This window comes from Ursus arctos, unplaced genomic scaffold, assembly GCF_023065955.2.
Source record: "Ursus arctos isolate Adak ecotype North America unplaced genomic scaffold, UrsArc2.0 scaffold_26, whole genome shotgun sequence".
NCBI classification, from domain to species: domain Eukaryota; kingdom Metazoa; phylum Chordata; class Mammalia; order Carnivora; family Ursidae; genus Ursus; species Ursus arctos.
The window spans coordinates 19,855,035-19,862,889 of NW_026622941.1; the positions used below are offsets into that span (position 1 = coordinate 19,855,035).

Genomic DNA, 7,855 nt, shown 5'->3' on the forward strand with positions numbered 1-7,855 from the left:
GTATACTTCCTACGACAACACTTTCTACTTTGTGTTATAGCTATGCTTTACCCCTTCTGTTAGAACATCAGCTTCTTAAGTGCCAGAGCCCTATGTCATCTTTTTTTGGTCTTTCTCCAGTTTATTTACAGAAATATAATGAACATACAGTATTGTTATGTTACTCTTAGGTGTACAATACAATGATTCAATAATTCCCCATATTTCTCAGTGCTCATCAAGATTATGTACTCTTATTTCCCTTTATTTAAATCACCCATTCCCCTATACATCTCCCCTTTGGCAACCACCAGTTTCTTCCCTATATTTAGGAGTCTGGGTTTTGTTTTTTTTTTTTTTCATTTTTGTTTTGTCTTTTTTTTTCTTCTGAAGTTTTTTTAATTCTTAAATTCTACATAAGAGTGAAGACATATGGCATTTGTTTTTCTCAGGCTTACATATTTCAATTAGCATTATACCCACCGAGGCCATCCATGTTGTTACAAATGGCAAGTCCATTTTTTTTTAATTTATCAGTGGGGCTAGGGTTGCTTCCATATCATGGCTATTATAAATAATGCTGCAATAAACATGGGGGTGCATATACCTTTTCGAACTCAAGTAACTAAAATGGTTTTGCACAGAGAAGGAAACTATCAACAATAAAAAAAGGCAACCTAGTGAATGGGAGAAGATATCTGCAAATGATATTTCAACAAGGGGTTAATACTCAAAATACATAAGGAACTTACACAACTTAATACCACAAAAACTCCAATTAAAAAATGGGCAGAGGACCTGAATAGATATTTTCCCAAAGAAGACAGATGGCTAACAGACAAATGAAAAGATGCTTAGTATCACTAATCATCAGGGAAATACAAATTAAAACTGCAATCAGATATCACTTTATACCTGCCAAGACAGCTAAAATCAAAAAGACAAGAAAAATAAGTGTTGCCAAAGATATGGAGAAAAAGGAACCCTCATGCACTCTTGGTGGGAATGTCAACTGCTGCAACCACTATGGAAAACAGTATGGAGTTTCCTCAAAAAATTTAAAACAGAACTACCATATGATCCAGTAATTCTGCTACTGCGTATTTTCTTCGGTAATCTCTACAGCCAATGTGGGGCTCAAACTCGCCAGTCTGAGAGCAAGAGTCATGCTCTACTGACTCCACCAGCTAGGCACCTCCCTCCCTAGTAGATATTTAACCAAAGAAAATGAAAACACTTTTTCAAGTTTCTTTTAATACTAATTTTATAAAAATCCAGTAAGCACCTACAGCCAAAATTGAAAAGTAGGAAGTTAAAAAAAAAAAAAAGGACAAAGAGCAAAGATACATCCTTCACCCTACCATAAATACAGAGCTCTATTAGTGTTCCCCCACCAACATCTCATAGGAGCCCTAGATTTCCATGTGCTCTAGAGTTCTCCCCATTACCGTGTAGGGGAAGCAGTCTGCTATTCACTTGTGATGATGTCAAGCCAAATATGGATTGACACTACTGAGTTCAAGGTCTACAGTTTGGGCCCTTAAGTAGTGTAAAGTGACCAGGCTTTGCTGGATCCCATAGCTGAAGTCGATAGCAAACCCAATCAGCATCCAGACACCACATCTCAGCCAGGTGCCAGCTGTCATCTGCATCATAAGGCAAACATTCACAAAGATGCTCAGGAGTGGGAGGAGAGGCAGAGCAGGGACCTTAAAGGGAAGGGGAGTGGAGCTCTGTGGCTGTCTCCAGATGACCCCAGTGATCCCGGTGATGAGTACCAGGAGCAACACAACCACTGTGATGGGACCTGGGTCTCCAGAAAGCAGACCTGGCCAGTGGGCCAGCACCAGGCAGAGGAGAGTCAGCAGCAGAGCAAGCAGTGAGGAGCAAACATAGACAACCCGGCCAGAGAGTGTAGTCGGGGTGGGGCTGCTTGGGAAAAATAGTCCCTGTAGAGTCAGCTTCTCTGCTGCAGGTCCCTTCTCCTCCTGCACTTGCGCTTTATTTCCCCCATTCTCCTCCAGCACCTCTGTTTCATTTTTTCATCTCTCATCTCAGGCAGATGCCTGATGATGAGAACACAAAAAGTTACCAGGGAATAAGATATCAGGGTTCCAATTGACATGAGGTCCAGAAGATCAGCGAGTCCAAAGAAGAATACTGTGGTTGCTGCAATAATGCCAAAGATCACAATGGCTACAATGCGGCCATATGTGCCAATATGGAATCCGGCAAGAACAGGGAATAGGAGACCATCCTGCGCCATCATGTATATCACCCGATGTATGGGGAACGTAAACCTCCAATAGGTGACAAGAAAAAGACTACAGTAAATTGAAAAAGCTACAACATAGTAGGCAGGGACCCAGCCAATATGGAGAAATGCCTCAGGCAAGGTGCTCCCAGGTGGAAGCTGGTACTAAGGCACCATAAAGGTAAGTGCCGTAGAGACACCAATTTACAAGAAAAAGCATGTGAACAGTGAAACCACAATGCCCATGGGGATGGAACACTGGGGATTATGTGATTCTTTGACTCTAGTAACAATAGTGCTGAAACCTACAAATGCATAAAAACAGGCAGCTGATCCTCAGAGAAGCCCCTGGAAGCCAAAAGGCATGAATCCTCCAGAGCCCAGAGAGCCCAAACAAGAGGTGTCATTGAGTCCAGCCCTTACGTAGTCCTCTTCTGTGAGCTTCCAGTTGTGCAGGTCTCCCTTAATGAAGCCAAAGATAATGATAAAACTGAGAACCAAAAATTTCACCAATGTGATCAGTTTGAAAACTATGTAGTACTCACGATATCTCAGATTTTGAATTTCTGTGAGCAACAACAGAAGGACCATGGCAAAGTAGCCTAGATTGTCTGCCAAGACTTGGGGAACATGCCGTGAAATGCTCTCATTCCAGTTCCCAATCAGGATGTCAAGAGTTAAGGTCCAGACCTGGATCATAATGAATGCATCAGCAACAAAGGAGACAATGAGATTTCAGCCAGTGATGAAACCCCAGAGTTCACCCACAGTGACATAGGTGTAGAGATATGCAAAGCCAGGATGGGGAACCCAGTCACTAAACTCTGCATAGCACAGCCCAGCCAACAGTGAAGTCAGGCCCGCCACCAAAAAAGCAGATCACAATGGATGGTCCTGCTTGATTGGCACCTTAGTAGCCAGGAAATACACACCAACACCCACTGTGCGGCCCACACCCAGGGCCACTAAATCCAGAGTGCTCAGTTTTATGCCAGTTTCAAACTCAAACACTTCCTCCAGCGAATATCTGCATATGAGCTTTCGACCAAACCTGAGAAGTGCCTGACGCAGCATTCTAGCTGGAATTGAAGAGGATTCTAAGGATCAGGGAGCTGTAGCAAGCCCAGGGAGCCAACAGGGTTGGATCTGGTTCAGTGAGGCTGAGTTAAGCCAAGTTGGATGGGGGCTGCCGAGGTCCCTTGCTCAGGCTTCAAAGCTTGTGCTCCATATTTCTTCTGGTAAATATTATCCTTCCATAATGCCTAAGGAGACAATAAATATTTACTGAACAATGATGTTCAACCAACCAACAGAAACTCAAAACACATATGTAACTTGTTGCAGCCCATGTAATACAGAAAATGACACCAAAAGACACCATAGAAAAATCAATCCTGCTTTTCCCGCAGAAAAACTACCAAATACGTCCCAACATTCTGATTTTTTAAAAATTTTATTTTTCAGTAGGCTTAATGCCCATCATGGAACCCAACATGGGGTCCGAAATCACAACCCTGTGATCAAGACCTGAGCTGATATCAAGAGTCGGACTCAACCAACTGAGCCACCCAAGCACCCCAATATTCTCCTTTCTTTTTTTTTGCTTGTAGTATTCTTTTTTTTTTTATAATGATTTTTTATTATATTATGTTAGTCACCATACAGTACATCCCCGGTTTCCGATGTAAGGCTCGATGATTCATTAGTTGTGTATGGTGCACTGGGTGTTATACACAACTAATATTCTTTTTTACACACCACATGAAACTCAAATACCATTTGAGTTCATAAGTCATGTAGCTTCATGTACTAATTAGGTGGTAAGACACAACAGGGCGTGATTGTATTGGGCTGTATGTAATTCACATGCAGGATATGTGCACAGTGCCTGAGCATGAGCAATGACATATTAATTCATAGACTAGAGGGCATCATTGCAATTATAGAACCATTTTTTATGTATCATCAGAGTTTAAAATACATATACCAGTCTCTCAGTCTTAAAACCCTTAGCCCCAACAGCAGCTAGCCTATGTTAGATGTCACTTGGGCCACTTTCTCCATTTTCTGCATCATCCATTCAGCTGTACATCCATTTAGATGGCCAAGAATCTATAGTCTGCCCCTTCCCTTTAGCCACATAGGCCTTCAGGGGCTCAATGAGCAGAGAGGAAGAGGGAGAAAAGGGTGTAACCACCTGAAAGAAGGAGAGGACCAGACTGTCTGGGAAGGAAACACTGGAGAACTGGGTGCAACAGCCAACCCATGGTCCCTGATTAGAAAGAGAGAGGAGCCAGAAAGGCTACATTGTGAATTCTGGCATTCAATTAACCTCACCCAAAGCAACCAGATAAAAAATCACTCCGATTTTTAAGTGAACAGTTATAAGAATGTGATCCATAGGGAGAAAAATAAGTCACCTAGCTCAGGAGCTTACAACCTAAGCAATTCCTTCTGTCTCCTCCTCTCAGGGTTTCAGGAGAGAAGGTGAGCTCACTTCTGCAGAGAATCTCCTCACTGGCCACACTGTGCTCTCTACACACCCTGTGTCATCTGTGATGTCAGCTGCCAGGGGCCTGGGGATTCTGTCCTGCTCTGTGAGCTTGTAGTAAAACACTCACTTGTAACATCCTATGAATTTTTCACAAGCAGTTATTTTTAACTCATTCAAACTGTTGTCTGAACGTTTTCTTAATGAAAGAATCCTGCATGTGGTTCCCTCATCCCCGTTCTCCCCTGCTGCTATTCAAATGGCCCCCTCCTCAAGGGGAACAAGGCTTTGTTCACAATTCACAGCAATGCCCAGGAAATGAGAAGTGGAGAGCAAAGAAAGCAGAGTCACGCAGCCTCCACTCTCCTCCCAACACAGCCTTTGGTTTTGAGAGAATTGTAGGAAATGTTGTCAGAGGTTTTTAAAGACAGAAAGCTCAAGTCAAAATTGAAAAGTCTTCTCTATAGATAATCAAACGGAACCCTGGAGTTATGGGCCAGACCTTCTGTCTACAAATCCATCTAGACTCCTTACTTGCCACTCACCAGTTGCAATGTTATGATTTACCAACAAGCACACAAGATAGATAAGAAGGGTCAATTCTTAACTTATGGAATCTTTCTACACTATTTGTGGTATTCCTGATCCATGACCAGGCTTCATGGTTCCCCACTGTCCTTCCTTCACATCCTTCCTTCCTTTATAATCTGATCTGTGCTGATTCCTGCAGCCTCGTCCCCTGCCCAGTTTCTGCTCCAGATTCCCGAAATTTGGCACTCACTGTGTTCCCTTCCCTATAATACCCTCGTGGCCCATTCATGGATCTAACCCCGACTTCTCTTTCATTTCCCGGCTCAGCAGTTGCTTCCCCAGGAAGCCTCCCCTGACCCTTATGCTGCCCTTCCTATGTGCTCTCCTAGCACTGGGACTTCCCCCATGTGTCACTGATCCAAATGTACCCAAATTCCAGGTCAGCTGCTGGTCTCCTCCATCAGACTATGAGTTAGGTGCTCAATAAATATTTGTTGAACAAATGACCACGCTGAGAAGAGAAACCTGAAAGAGGCCATAATACAGAATTCCTTTCTACTGGACATTGAGATACATACTTTGTAGCCAAGAAACCTTTATAATCCTGGCTCAGGTAAAGTTATACATGGTATTACCTTCCTTGTGGAAGGTAATAACCTTAACCGCATATCATTCATATCATGTGATGATACCTTAACCGCATATCATTCATGGTTTTTGGTATTTGGTGTTTTGTAAAGAGAGAAAGGACCAAACGGAGGTGTAAAGTTATACATGGTATTACCTTCCTTGTGGAAGGTGAGCAACATGGATAGTATGGAGGGGAAACCAACTGTGATGATACCTTAACCGCATATCATTCATGGTAGGTACAAACCACACATAAGTGATAAAGAATTGTTTGCCTTTGAGGACACTTGCTTTAAAATATCTGGTTGCCTTGGATTATAGGCAATGAACCCCCATGCCCAGTTAGAGAAGCCCTACTTTTTTTTAAGGTATCATGCTCAGGCCCTATAATCCAGATAGAATATCCTAAGGCAGAAGTTCTCACTTTGGGGAACAGAGGCCGGCATAATGAAGACACCTGGGGACATTTTCAAACTTCAGATCCTCTCCCTCTGGAGATTCTTTGTCCACTAACACTGTACTTCCCATGACTGCTGCAAACCACCCCAACTGACAAGAAATTGTCCTCAAGTTCATGGAGAAGGGATTCTAAAAGCTTCTTTCACAGGAAGGCAGCACAGTTGAGTCGTTAGGAGCGAGGTTCTGCAGGTTTATACTACCCAAAGCAATCTACAGTTTGAGGCAATCCCTTCAAAATATCACCAGCATTTCTCACAGAGCTAGAACAACCCTAAAATTTGTACGGAACCACAAAAGACACCAAATAGCCAAAGCAGTCTTGACAAGGAAAAGCAAAACTGGAGGCATCACAATTCTGGACATTAAACTGTATTACAAAGCCATAGTCACCAAGAGAGTATGGTACTGGCACAAAAACAGACACCTAGATCAGTGGAACAGAATAGGAAACCCAGAAATGGACCCACAACTCTATGGTCAAATAATCTTCAACAAAGCAGGAAAGCATATCCAATGGAAAAAAGACAGTCTCTTCAACCAATGGTGCTGGGAATATTGGACAGCAACATGCAGAAGAATGAAACTGAACCACTTTCTTACTCCATACACAAAAATAAAGTCAAAATGGATGAAAGGCCTAAATGTGAGACAGAAAACCATTAAAATCCTACAGAAGAACACAAACAGTAACCTCTTTGACCTCAGGCATAGCAAATTCTTACAGACACGTCTCCAGGAGCAAGGGGAAAAAGGCAAAAATGAATTATTGGGACTTCATCAAGATAAAAAGCTTCTGCACAGCAAAGGAAACAATGAATAAATCTAAAAGACAATCTACAGAATGGGAGAAGTTATTTGCAAAGGACATATCTGATAAAGCGTTATTACACAAAATCTATAAAGAAGATATCGAACTCAACACCCCAAAGTAAATAATCCAGTCAAGAAAAGGGCAGAAGACATGAACAGACTTTTTTCCAAAGAAGACATCCAGATGGCTAACAGACACGTGAAAAAATGTTTAACATCACTCGGCATCAGGGAAATACAAATCAAAACCACAATGAGATACCACCTCACACCTGTCAGAACAGCTAAAATTAACAACACAAAAAACAACAGGTGTTGGTCAGGATGTAGAGAAAGGGGAAACCTCTTATACTGTTGGTGGGAATGTAAACTGGTGCAGCCACTCTGGGGAACAGTATGGAGGTTCTTCAAAAAGTTAAAAATAGAGCTACCCTTCAACCCAGTAATTGTACTACTGGGTATTTACTAAAGGATACAAAAATACTGATTCGAAGGGGAACATGCACCCTGATGTTTATAGCAACATTATTAACAATAGCCAAATTATGGAAAGAGCAAAATGCCCATCAACTGATGAATGAATAAAGATATATACATTTGTGTGTATATATAAACACGCACAGTGGAATATTATTCTGACATCAAAAAGAATGAAATCTTCCTATTTGCAATGATGTGGATGGAACTAGAGGTATTATGCT

At 42.0% G+C, this 7,855-nt stretch overlaps 1 pseudogene; it reads right to left on the bottom strand.

The window, feature by feature from the left end:
• Nucleotides 1–1,450: 1,450 nt before the first annotated feature.
• Nucleotides 1,451–3,481, bottom strand: LOC113257393 (cationic amino acid transporter 3-like; annotated as a pseudogene).
• Between the last annotated feature and the right edge of the window lie 4,374 nt (nucleotides 3,482–7,855).